This window comes from Orcinus orca, chromosome 17 (assembly GCF_937001465.1).
Source record: "Orcinus orca chromosome 17, mOrcOrc1.1, whole genome shotgun sequence".
Lineage (NCBI taxonomy): Eukaryota > Metazoa > Chordata > Mammalia > Artiodactyla > Delphinidae > Orcinus > Orcinus orca.
The window spans coordinates 52,342,491-52,356,814 of NC_064575.1; positions in this window are offsets into that span (position 1 = coordinate 52,342,491).

A 14,324-nucleotide genomic window follows, 5' to 3' on the forward strand; every position below is an offset into this window, starting at 1 on the left:
AGGGTAGTGGGACCATTCATGCTGGTGGTGGACTCCACCCTTGATCTGGCTCTCCTGAGACTTTGGCCAGAATGTGTCTCATTTGATGGCCCAGTGAAGGGGTTGGAAGTCAGAGCCTCTGCATTAAAGCTCACTGCCTTGCTTGAGGCCGGTGGTGGGGATGACGTGCAGTGAGACTGTGCACGTAGTGAGATGTATGAATGCTCCGTTAGGCTCTGCCCAAATGCAAGGCACATTTAGGATCTTCTTAATGCACAAGATTGTAAGACTGCACTTTCTTTTAAGCCATAGGTTCCAACGTTCCTCCAATGGGTAGCTCAGTGGGCAGGATTTTTTAAAACAAGCTTTCTTCTACACAGAGCCCATAGGCTCTGATAGCAAGGGACCTGCAGCTGAGCCGTGGAGCTCTGGTGCTCGGGCTGCCCCCTCTGGGCTCCTGCAGTCTGCTCTGAACACCGCTGGCCCCGTGTTCCTGCACTGTTGTATAATCATTGTTTTGTGTCCTTCTCCTCCCCTGGACAGTCAGCTTTGTGAAGGCAAGGACTGTGTCCTAGTCTACCTTGAGTTCCCATCACCCAGCAAAATGCCTGACACCTAATGGGTGCTTACTAAGCACTCACTGTCAACACAAGAATAACTGAGCGGCAGGTACTCACGTCTTTGTTTCATCTTGGGCCTCAGCTTTTTCATGCGTAAAATGGGGTTCGAGCTAAATTTGATCTCTTAGGCTCCCCCTGGCTCTAACGTTTGAGGAGTTTGCATTGTTCTTCACGGGGTTGTAATCCACTTTATTTTTCCTTCCCAGGTACACATTCCTACGCTTGACCTTGACTTTGTGTTTGATCCTTCCTCAGCCCATTTGTATGATGGGCTTTACAAATGCCCTGCTAGTTAAGGCCTGAAATGCCTTTCTTTTCTCACCAGCTTCTTCATGCCTAGGCCATCTATCTGGTTTTTGTTAGAGGCACATTGGGCTGATCATTTTAGGCGAATGGAGCTAGTTTTCTCTTCCATGCTCACCTTGACAGCTTCTGCAACATCCTTGGGCACATCTCTTCTGGGTCCCCGGTGGAGCCAACACCCCCTGTCCTCTTTCCTTTGCCCAGGGTTTGCTCTTGGCAGAGAGAATGTGCAGACTGCCCAGACCAAGGGAGGTGCCGTCTCCTCCTCCTAGCGTGTGATGCAGGCACTGGGCCCAACTGGTCACACAGCCTCCCAAAATGTCATCACCCACAGGAATAAATGTGTGACAGCCCCAACTCCTCTAAAATACCTCTCAGTTACCTGTTAGGGGTTAAAGAGTCCAAATAGAATGTAGTTTCAGGGGGGTAGGGGTGGTCTTTTCCTTTCCAGGAAAGCTGCCACAGTAGGATTTTCTGTAATATTGGCCTAACCCTTGGATATCTGCCACTAACAAGTCACCATGTGTGGTGCTGTCTGTAAAGATGGCCACGCACTGGCTGCCCCTGTTGGAACACGTGCTGCTCCTCTCATCAAAAGGTATGGTCGGGGCTTCCCTGGTGGTGCAGTGGTTGAGAGTCCGCCTGCCGATGCAGGGGACGCGGGTTCGTGCCCCGGTCCGGGAGGATCCCGCGTGCCGCGAAGCAGCTGGGCCCATGGGCCATGGGCGCTGGGCCTGCGCATCCGGAGCCTGTGCTCCGCGGCGGGAGGGGCCGCAGCGGTGAGGGGCCTGCGTACAGCAAAAAAAAAAAAAAAAAAGGTATGGTCTGTTCCTCTCTCTCCCCCCCTTTTTATAAATTTGTTTAAGTTTTAATTTTGAAATAAATTCAGATGTACAAAAGAGGCAAAAATATTACAAAGAATTTCCATATATCCTTTATCCAGTTTCTTCAAAGTTTATACAACCAATTATCAACACTTGGAAATTAAATTAATACAATACTAATGTTCCCCTCCCCTTGAATCAGGGGCCTTAAGACTGGCTTGGACCAATAGAAGGAGACAGAGGGGGCGCTGTTCCAGTACTGGGCTGAGGTCGTTTGTTTTCTTGCCATCCTGAGCCACAATGTCAAGTCCAGGCTGTCCTGCTGGTCAGAAAGCCAGCTGCCAACCTCGAGGCCGCAACTGTGTGAGAGAGGCCCTACTCCCACCAGCCTGGCCGACACCACATGGAACAGTCCCGAGACAGCACTGCTGAGCTCTGCCCAGAGTCCTGGCCCACAGAATCAGGAGCAAGAAAATGCTTTTGTGGGTTAAGTCACTACGTTTTAGGCTGGTTTGTTACACAGCAATAGGTAGCTGAAGCACCATACTCTCTGGATTCTAATTTCTTCATTTGAAAAATGATGGATCTGTCTTCCATCTTTGAAGACAAGCTAATGCTGCCATAACTGGTGTCAGAGCCTCTCACCATAAATAAGCCTTCTGATAGCTGGGCCCCATTCAAGGGTTTGAAATCAAGAAAAATACCTTTGAATCCTAGAGACTGCCGTACGAATGCAACTGAAATTCATCAAGGAAAACAAAAGAACACACCATCTCAAAGCATTGATCTTGGACTGGGAGTCCCTGGCTTTGAATTCCAGTTCTGCCGCTTCCTAGCCATCTGATCTTGGACAAATTTCTTTCTCCAAGTCTCAGTCTTCTCATCTGTGAAGTGGGGATAATGATATTACCTACATATAGGATCATAGTGAGGATTAAATAAAATAATGTCCATACATTGCTTAGCGTGGTACCTGGCTATTGAAAGTATTCAATAAACGTTAGCTGTTCTCTTTATTGGCTCAGATAATATTTTTTGCTTTTACACCTATCTATAGAGGGACTACACGTTAACCAAAACACGATAACCTTGCCCCAGCCAAGAAGAAAACGAATTATACATTAACAGGGGCACTCGTGACATTGGTGTATACTAGCTCTGCAGGTTCAGAGAAAACGTGTTAAGATTTCTTCTGTGTAAAGAAATACAGACTGCATGGGAGGGGCAGAGAGAAGATGCTGGGTAGTGATTTGCTTTTGTTTCTAGGAAGATATTGCTCACTGAGTTTATGATTAGAGAGGAAGGTTGGATGGAAAGGATTTAAAAAATTAATTCGTGGCTTTGTCGAAATAAAGCACAAGAAAGCGGCGCGTTGGTTAGCACATTTTTAGAGAAAAAGAACAGTGGAACAAGAGAAATTAAAACCTAACCTTCTACCATCTGCCACAGCTGATTCTGTAGCTCTAACAAGAATCTCATTAGCATCTTCTAAGAGGCTGGTTGTGTCACCAGCACAACAGTGATGGGGAGAGGGACACCCACACCCACACAGCACACACTCTCACACAACCTGAGCCTGCTCTGGTAGCGAGGTGGCCAGACGGCACTTGGTCCTCTCTCCCAATTCCCTCCTTTGCACACAGGAATTCCATAAGCCTGCGAAAGCTCCGGTTCAGCAAGGAGAGAGTTACCCTTTAAAAAAGATCTGCTCCAGGCAGCAAGCACAGGGAGGAGGAGTGATTGGCCTAGCGAAGACAAGAATAACACCGCACACCCACATTTGCTTCTCGTTCTGGGCCTCCTGGGTCTCCAATCGCCTGGCTACATTTTCAAGTGCTGCATTTTCTGGAGCTGTTTCAACCTGGGCCTGCCCGATTTGAGGTGCCGGGAAAATGTCCTCCCCTCCCCAGCTCCTCAAGTCACCTTCCCATCTCACTTCCCAAAAGAAGGCAAGACAATAGAAGTCTGTTCTTGAAGGGCTTTCACCTACTTAGCTGCTGTGAAAAGAATTTAGAGCTTTGAGATGAAAAATGTCACAGGAGGAAAGGAGGCCAAGTCCAGGAGATGATTCCCAAGGAAGTTTTAAGGAATTTGAGGGGGGCGGGGCTTTTCAGCATCTTTCTAATTCTTTTCTGGAGAAGTGTGTGTGTCTGGAGCCGGGGTGTATATATACGTACATATACATCCCTACACATACACACACACACGCACACACACACACACACACACACGCATATGAATAAAGCAAATATCACCTAGTGATTTACTCTCTTTGTGAAGATTGGAATCTATGAGATTCCAGAAATCCACTAAAACTTTCAGGAACTCCTGATTCAACCAGACCCTTTTACTGGGGCCAGAATTAGAGAAACTCAAGACCAAAGGGTCACTTTGATCCATTCCAGTGTGATTTCAATTCAGAGTCACTTGACTCCTTTGCCCCAGTCTCCTTGTCTAGAGACGTCCCAGGTCCCCAAGCAAAGCACTGCCCAATTTAGTGTCCCCTTGTCTCCAAACATTCTGACCTCATGAGCTTGGGGCTCCTTTCTTTTAGGGGGTCCCCAAGGATTTCAGAGCCCACGTGGGCAGATTGGTCCAGCTATATGGAGGGTGATGAAATAAAAATAGACTACATAAGCTCTGGTGGTCAGTCATGAAAATGCCGTGAGCTCTTGGGCTGGAACTCTTAACCTGCTAGGTTCATCATTCATGAAACTGAATGATAACACTGAATTGCTTTCAGGAGAATCTCAGCTAAGGCTGTGAAAATTTGCACTACTTAAGTCAAACTTACCATGAACCAGTTAATCCTGTAAGGCTGTGAGGGACCCCAACCCCGACTAGCCTGAGCAAACAGAGGGGATGTATTGACATCTGTGACTGAGCAGAGCAGGAGGGGTGGGCTCAGGCAGAACAAAGCCACCAGAGCTCTCGTATTTACCTATTGAGCTCTCTCCTTTGGCTTTATTCTCCCCATGGCTGATGGGTAAAGGGAGGTATGGATACTAACAGTTCCTTTCTTATGGCATCACAGATTAGCAACCCCCGTGGAAAGAAAGGGTCTTCTCCCAATATCTGTAAAAGCGAAGGGAAATTTCTGATTGGTGCAGCTCAGATCATGCATCCACTCTTTGGGCAAACACTAAGGACATGGGCATGGGTCTGTGAATGGCACGGGGTGGGGATAGGGGCAGTGACTCCAAAGAACGGAGGGGATGCCATTACCAAAACAGGGGACGAGGGACCCTGTGTGCCCCATGTTCATATGTTACCTTCAACAATGACTAGATCTTTCCCTTTTCTTGCCTTCAGATTCAGTTTTCATAGCCTAGGAGCTAACTGAAGGGATTCTGCGTCATGGTCTGATGTGTGTTTTCCAACACTATCAACCAATTCTCCAGTTCTCAGCGGACACTGACTGGTGTCCTACAATTCACCTCAACTCTGGAGATCGCATCAGATCGCACAGGTTAAGGGCTCAGTCCCACAAGACCAGCCCCCACTTCAGACGCCAATTATAAATGCAGGTTGTCACCTGTGCTCCTGATCAAATGGCTGTAAGTCAGAGGTTCCCACAACCCCGTCCTTGGATTTGAGTAATTTGGGAGAGCAGCTCACAGAACTCAGAGAAACATTTACTAATGCTTCAAAGTTTATTATAAAGGATACAGATAAACAGCCAGATGAAGAGGTATATAGGGTGAGGTCTGGAAGGGTCTGGAGCACAGGGGCTTCTGACCCCATGGAAGTGGGGTGCGCCATCCTCCCAGCACTTGGATGTATCCACCAACCCAGAAGCTCATCAAAAATATTGTTCAGGAGTTTTTATAGAGCCTGATCTGCAGCCACCACCTCCACTTCTCCCCAGAGGTCAGTGGGTGGGGCTGAATTCCAGCCTTCTAACCTCTTGGTCTTTCTGGTGACCAGCCCCATCCTGAGGCTACATAGGGTCCCACTCTAAGTCACCTCATCTGCATGAACTCTGTTGTACTCCAAAGGGGCTCCTTATGATAACAAAAGACACTGCTGTGGCTCAGGAAATTCCAAGGGTTTTAAGATCTTTGTACCAGGAACTGGGGACAAGGACCAAATATATGTCTTATGATACCATGCACGGTTAAACAGTAAATGCCCACAAGAGCAGAATAGAAGGCATTAGGCAGGGCTCCTGTGTACGCTTCCGGGGTTAAAGCCATCCCGGGCTGGCTTTGCTCCTAGTCTGGCCCTCTGCCTGCAGTCCTGTTCTTACCCAGTTACTGACCTGATCCCAAAGTGCCAAGTCCACTTACCCGAGGGGGACATTTGGGGTTCCTCCACACCCTGGGACTGGTTATCGGAACAAGTGTCAAAGACCTCCTTCCTGAGACAGACTTAGCCTCTTCGGAGCCAGGGTGACTCACAGCTAACACCACAGTACACCAAGCACTGTTCCAAGCGCTTTAATTATATTCATCTGGTTCATACACACACTGCCCTATGCAGGGTGTTTAACTGTTGTAGTCCCTACTTTATCGTGGAGGAAATTGAGGCACCAGGGAGCTAAGTCACTCACCTGAGGTCATGTGGCATCTAAGCGGCAGAGCTGAGAAGTCTTAAGGCATTCATGTGAAGCGGGAAGGAGGCAGACCCTGAAGTAAGACTGACTGTCCTACCGTGTGACCTCGGGCAATTTGCTCGGCTCAGCTTCTCTGAGCCTCACTCTCGTCATCTGTACAACGGCACATGGAAATTCTCAGTCTATTCCAAGACTCCTTCTAGGTCATCCCATCCAGTCTGGGAGCTTTAAAAGTCGTCTACCTGCAGGGGATTCTCAAGGTCAGATCTTCGGGCTGGCTCTCTCCCTAGAACTCCTGCCTCTTGAACATTTGCACTTGAAGGTTCCTTTGCATCTCAAACATAGCAAAATGGAACGTGCTTTTCCTCACCCAATTCCTTCCTCGCCCCCGTCCTCCTGACCTCAGGGCATGGTACCCTCCACCCACCCAGCTGCTAAGGCTAAGGCCCTGGAATCTGAATTGCATTCTTCATGCTGCTCACCCCGTAACCAATCTTCCACTAAGTCCTATTGGCTCAAGCTCCAGCATATCTCCTGAATGCTGGTCATGTTCACTGTTTCCACGGCCACAACTGTAGTCCCAACCCAGAGACTCCAGCCCAGATCACTACCTGGCCTTCTAATGAGTCTCCCTTACTGCATCCTTGCTCCATCCCCGTAAATCAGATCATTTTCACATTTCTGCTTAAACCCCTTCTGTGTTTTCCCACTGCTCCAGGATAAAATCCAAGCTCCTTTCTATGGTCTACACACGATCCTACTTAACCTGCCTCTGGTTCCTCCTCCAAATCCTCCCACCTGCTCTTTCCTTCTTGTTCTGTGACAGCAGGCTGGTCGTCTCTTTTGTCCCCTGCTGGATCCCCAGAACCTAGAATAGCAGAAGCTCAGTCTATATTTCCCTGTTGAATGGATGAATGAATGACTGTGTGTCGGCCTCACAGACCCCGTCTCTCCCCAAACCCACCACGCTTTTTCCTGCCCCAGGGCAGCTGCACTTGCTGTCCCTTTGCTTCTCACACTCTTCCCCATGCCCTGCGCGGCCATGTCCTCCCCAGCTTTCACATGGTGACTCAGATTCAGCTTCTCAAAGACACCTCCCGGGGAACTTCCCTGGTGGCGCAGTGGTTAAGAATCCGCCTACCAATGCAGGGGACACGTGTTCGAGCCCTGGTCCGGGAAGATCCCACATGCCGTGGAGCAACTAAGCCCGTGCACCACAACTACTGAGCCCAGGTGCCACAACTACCGGAGCCCGCGCACCTAGAGCCCGTGCTCCGCAACAAGAGAAGCCACTGCCATGAGAAGCCCGCGTGCAGCAATGAAGAGTAGCCCCAGCTCGCCGCAACTAGAGAAAGCCCACGTGCAGCAACGAAGACCCAATGCAGCCAAAAATAAATAAATAAATTAATTAAAAAAATAAAAACATCCTAATTAAACTCACATGCTGTACACTTGAATTCTGTGTTACCTCCCTCCTTAATTTCTGGGCCTGAATATAAACCTGGAATGTTTGCAGGGTTTGTTGCTGTATTTTTTCCTCCTTCTGAATGGTCCTTTTTTTCCTCTCTAGTTTTCATGTATTACTTCGATAATCCTGGTGGCCAAATTCCATCTTGGCTCCTTAACTTGTTCACCAAGGTGAGATCCCAGGAGGCAGGAGGGGAAGTAAAAAAAAATTTTTTAAATAAAATAAATAAATAAATTCACATGTTGCTAAAAAGAAAAGACACCTCCCAGGAGCTCTGCGCAAAGCAGCACCCTCCTCCATAGAGCTCCGTCCCATTACACACTCTATTCTACACAGCCTGTGTCAGCATCTGAAATGATCTTCTCTGTTTATTTAGCTTTTATTGCCTGTCCCACCCACGAGAATGTGTCTCAACGACAGGGACCTTGTCTGTCTATTCACTGCTCTATCCCAGCACCTAGATCAGTGCTTAGCACGTAGTAGGTGCTCAACTGCAAACTGACTGATGAACACTTAAGGTTGTTGTGATGATTAAACATATATTAAAACAACCATGTTGAAAAACTGGCCATTTCTAATAAAGCTAAGGATACACTTACAGGGATCAGTGCTTCGACCGCGCAGTATATACACCAGAGAAATGAGCACATACATCCAGAAAACGCCTTGTACAAGAATGTTCACAGCAGCCTGATTGACAATAGTGAGAACTGGAAGTAACCTGAATGTCCATCAATAAGGGAACTGACAAATTGTGGTCACACAAGGGAATAAGAAGGGCTTAACATCCTTCATCTAGGATGAATCTCCTAGACGAAGCGCTGACCAAAAGAAGCCACACACAAAAAGGACACACTGTGTGATTCTATTTATATGAAATTCAAGAATAGAGGAAACTATTCCTGGCTGTGCCTGGTGACCCGTTTCCAGCGCCGCTCACGGGCCAGAGTGACGCAGGCAGCTTTTTTTGGGAGGAGGAAGTGAGACAAACTCAGTAAGAAGGGGGAAGGATTTGCATTCACGAAGGTGGAGGGTCATTGCGGATCCTGTGGGTGGAAAGAATGCTGACAGTAATTTTGGAAAGCTATGTGCAAGGCCGCCCTGGCCAACAAAGGTTTGTGGAACAGCTGGAAAAACACAGAACTTTCAAAGAACACCAAAGAGGATGCTGCGGCTTCACGCAGGAATCAGATCTCAAAATGTAAAGCACACGATGAGGGTGACCTCGGCAGTGACCGTTGCTGCGGCAGGTGGCTTCCTGCTCGGCGTGGGGGAGGGACGAGGGGGGCTGACAAAGGTTGGGTTGGGTGGCGGTAGATCCTTTTCCTGGCCCTTGTCTCTGGGGCTGCACGAGAGAAGGTATTCCTCCATCTAGTGGTGGAGCAAAGCCCCTTTGGGGGCCCTTTTCACTTCAACTGAAACTATGCAAAGTGTGAGCAAAACAGGAAGAGGCCTGCAAGGCATCTACTTAATAACCGAGAGATGGAGACTTCCTTTGTAATAAACCCCCCAGAGGCAGCACACACAATGACAAGGGCCCTCTGTCCATCCCTCCCCCAGCATCCACCTTGCAGCCGTTTCCCCCCATCATTCATCTGTCATGTTGCCGCAATGGCTTCGGCGGGTTGGGAAACTCTGAGATCAAAATTAGCTGCTCAGTGTGTCACCAGAAACTTGTGAAACCTAAAGTAAGCTGAATTCAGAAAACATGCCGTGACAGAGCCCCAGAAATAAACCCCAGAGAATGAGATCCTTGGGGGTGCAGATACGCAGGGGAGCAGCTCTTTGATTATGCTGCTTCTTCTGTTAATTACACACAGGTATTTACTGTGGTTTGCCTCCTCAAACACACTTTGCTCCAGCTGGCTTAAAAATTCTTTACTTTCTGGAAGGTTGGGAATGTGTTTTATTGTTCTTGATAGTGTCCAGTTTAAAAAAGGGAATCTGGTGAGTGCTATTCACCACATGTGGCTGAGCATACGCTAGGATTTTAATACCATGTGTAATTCCAATCATCTTTTGGTTAAAAAAAAAAAATGCATTCCTAAAAGAGCTCCTCCAACCTGAAGATAAGCAAGTAAAGGAGATGAGAGGGACTTCCCTGGTGGCACAGGGGTTAAGAATCTGCCTGCCAATGCAGAGGACACGGGTTCGAGCCCTGGTCCGGGAAGCTCCCACATGCCACGGAGCAACGAAGCCTGTGTGCCGCAACTACTGAGCCTGCGCTCTAGAGCCCGTGAGCCACAACTACTGAGCCCACGTGCCAGAACTACTGAAGCCCGTGCGCCTAGAGCCCGTGCTCCTCAACAAGAGAAGCCACCGCAATGAGAAGCCCGTGCACCGCAAATGAAGAGTGGCCCCCACTCACCACAACTAGAGAAAGCCCGCGTGCAGCAACAAAGACCCAACGCAGCTAAAAATCATAAATACATAAATAAATTTATAAAAAAAGAAAAGGAGATGAAAGTTAAAAATTTCAAGGAAATGGAAACTTGGGTTTCAGTTTGAATTGAAATACTGTGTAGTCAGTAGCAAGAGGGACAGTATTGTTAGAAAATGATCCCAGAGTGAAATCAAAAGGGAAACTTACGAGATCAGTCATCTGTGGGTGTGACAAGGAATCAGTGAATAAGCGGCTCCAGGGAATGAAGAACTGCAAATCCATTCAGGCAGCCGGGAGACAGACCAAGGGACAGACCAGGCATCGTCCCAGCCAAGCAATAATCTCCTCGCTTGCAGTGGTTAAAAGACTTCGAGACAAGACCCCATCAAGTCTAAATCTTATTGGTTACGAAAAAATGGCTGAAGCAAATCACGCTGACCATAAATTACACCAATAAAAAAAAAGAAAAAAGATGAAGTGTAACTAGTCTTATTTAATTAGACGATGTGTACAGACTTTTCCTGCTTAGTCCTTTTAGATCTCTGAGGCACTTGCTCTGTCTCCAGGCCAAGTGTTTCTGGTAAGTTGTCAATCAAGATTCCTGACCACAGGGGTGGGTTTGTACCCCAGCCCTTAGCGACAGTGATCGGAATAAAAAGGATAAGGAGACCCAAGCAGGACAGATCCATTGCTATGTGGATGTGGGGAGAAAGAACTTTGTTATTTAAAATATTTTTTTTTTCTGTTGAGATGGTTATGGGAGGACAGACATGGAAGCCATGGAATGGATTTCTATAGAATGAAACAGAGAACAGCAAAGACCAGAGGCCGATGACCTGAGATCTAGGCAGGAGTTCTCAGCTGGGGCTGCACGTTGGACTTGCCTGGGGAGCCTTAAAAACTGGAATTTTTATTTGATTGGTCAGGGACGCAGCCTGGGCCTTGGGACTCTAAAAAGCCCTGTGGATGATTCTTACGGGCGGTCAAGGATATGAACTCTTTGTCTAGAAGGACCGCATCCGATCCCCAAGGCTTTGATCCCGGCAGCTCTTTCCGATCTCGTAACCCACCTCGGTGCCCTCAGCCGCCAGTGACTTTCCTTGTCTTGCTTAATTTAGTTTCAATGGCATTTCTGTTATTTGCGGTCAAAAGAAATCTAACCAAAAAGCTGAAAGAGACTCTGTAATCCTAGCTACCACCGATTCAGCACGAGTGATGGGCTAGGCACTGTTCCAAGTGCTTTCCTTATACTAACTCATTTAGCTTAATCATTACAACATCCCTGGATGTTGTTGTTGTGGGAACTATTATTGTTCCCATTTTACAGATGAGGAAATGAGATGTCGAAAGATGAAGGGACTTGCCAATATTTACACAGCTTGTAAAAGCAAAGCTGGAACGGGAACCTAGACACTTCCTTAACCACCTCCTCTCAAGGTAGAACCGAGAAAGGCCATTTCTCTGCAGGAAGCTCCGAAAGGGGGTCTCCAGTGAGAACATGAGTGCTTTTATCAGGAAGAAACTTTTGTCTGTAAAACAGAAAACCCCAACCCCAGCGGCTTGTGCAATTATTTAACCCATCGACAGGAAAGGAAGGGGGGCAGTTCTGGGGTTGGCTCATTCAGTGGCTCATTTTAAGTCAGCGGGTACCCCACTTCTGCCCACCGTTCTCCTCTGCCTGCGCCCCGCACTGGCCTCTTCCTTGGGCTGGCTCTCTGGATGACAGCGAGATGATAGCGGTCCCCAGGCCTCATATCGTCATAGAACAACCGCAGGCAGAGAAAGGTACCATTTACGTACCTTGTGTTTCTTATTATCGGGTAGAAACACCTTGAGCCAAAGGCCGTCAGTAGCATTCCCCTGGTGTTTCATCACAGGACGGGGTATGGGAGCACCGGGGTTCACCTGGATCTGTCCTTCTCAACTGGGACATTGGACAATGTGGAGAAGGGCGTTGTTTATTGTTTCAATGATTCAAGGCTATTCGTGGCCTTGAATTAGTAGCTAGAGATGTAAAGACAGGAGATGGTTAACGACGCACAATGCATGGAACACCCATTCTTGTGACCTTCATGAATTTTGAACATTCACGAAGGTAAAGAAACTGTTCAAAATATTGGAGCTAAACCTAACTCTTTTTATCTGTAAAACCAACGCATTTTTTAAATGCACTGTATTTTCCAGGCAAGCAATTACTGCACACATCAAGGGAACACTGAGCTTTGTTTTATTTAGAACTTTTCCAAGAGTTTGTTCCCCATTTTGGAAAATCACATTAGCAATGTCAGCACCACTCATGGAGTCTGCATCTCCACTACAACAGACCTGTATGGGCCTGCACTGCTAGCTGCCACATTCACAGGGATTCTGGGTATCCAGCACCCACAACATTGTTATTCATTTCTTCTAGGGTAGTCCTGCTGAGCATTTGCACAGTTGACAGACTCGCTCTTTTACTGTAAATTATTTTCCTTTTAATTCTACTTTGTGCTTTAGTCAGTTCAGGCAGTTGGCTTATCAACAAGAGAAATTTATTTCTCACAATTCTAGAGGCTGGAAATCCAAGGTCAGGGTGCCAGAATGATCAGATTCTTACGAGGGTGGATGGCCATTTTCTCTTTGTATCTTCGCTTGGTGTAGAGGGAAAGAGAGCTCCCTGGCAGTCTCTGTTATAAGGACACTAATCCTATCCATGAGGGCTCCACCCTTAGGACCTAAGCAACTCCCAAAGGCTTCCACCTCCTAACACTTTGGAGGTTAGAATTTCAACATACAAATTTTGGGGGGATACAAACATTCAGTCAATAACACTTTGTAATATGATTATTGAATTTTTAAAAAAGATGTGTACATATTACATTATCTATAAAATCCATTTCAGTGTAATAAAGGTGAAGTTATAAAAATACTTGTTATAAAAAGAGGGTGCTGGCTCCAACAGGATGAGAGCCACTGTTTGCGTGCTTGAGACAGGCATCCCTGTCATCAAAGTGGACAGGATGGAGCTCAGCAAGTACCTCTTGCAGGTGTGATACTATTTTCTTTATGCTTTTCTGTACACAAATGGGCTTATGTTACTTTTAAAATTAGGGAAAATGTTATTAAAGTAAGTTATTGGAAAGAGTTTTTGAATAAATGTCCATGAAGGAAATCAAAATGTAAAAAGGAAATACCAGCTAATTAAAACATCTGCAAGAACAGTAGACTTTGGACCCTGAGGAGGCCTTAGGAGCTGTGGTTAGAAAATCAACAGCAGATGGTTCTAGGGGAGTTGATTCTGAGCTGTTATTGTCAAAGAAATCTTAGGAGAAGAACCTTTGCTGTTAGTTAGGCTGGTAAGGTTTCACTCATTCACTTTCTACAAAGAAAAGCCCAAATAAACCACTTGAAGATACCAAGGCAGAACTGCTGTAACCATGCAGACGTATGGCTTGATTTCATATGCTTTGGGGTCAAATGTAGCTAGCTGGTGCTTCCATCACGACAATGTCCCCCACCTTAAACCAAGGAATTAACTTTCTTTGTGCTCCCAAAGGGCAGACTGTTGGTTGTAATTTTCCATATGGAGCCGGGGTGGGGGGGCAGAAATGTAGGGCCCTCTGCTCAAACCACGAAGAGTATCAACTGTCAGGACAGAAACAGTGCTCCAGAAATTTGATCGTTCAGTCTTACATATTAAGAAACTATCACTAATTTGAGGGGCGAGGGTAAGGGTAAACTTGACCCCATTTAAGATTGATCAAAATCTGGTTCTATTCTCCAGTATTTGGGTTCCCAGTAAAAGTCTACTCTGATTTGCCAATCCCTCATGTCTACAGGTATAATAAAAGAGAAGTCACAGATTAGTTTTGATTAATTTCCATCATGAGGGTCAGGTCTTGGTTTTCAGGGAGAGAGTAGGGGAGGAATGACATGGGTGATGAAAATCCACAGATTGCACAGACACCCAATTTAACCAGCAATTCCAAAGCCTCCTCCACTGAATTTTTTTTTTTCATTAGAGGTGCCAAGTAGCAAGGCTCAGCCCACCTTTTAGGGCTGGATCTAACAACATGTTAACTCATCAGAAGGCAGGCAGGTGGGTGCAAGAGGAACAATGAGAAGTTGGGGGTTGCTGGCCTTTCTGAAATTGCAGATTGGCCACTCTTGCCTACTCTGTTGGTTTCATTGAGCAGAAACACCACATCAGCAC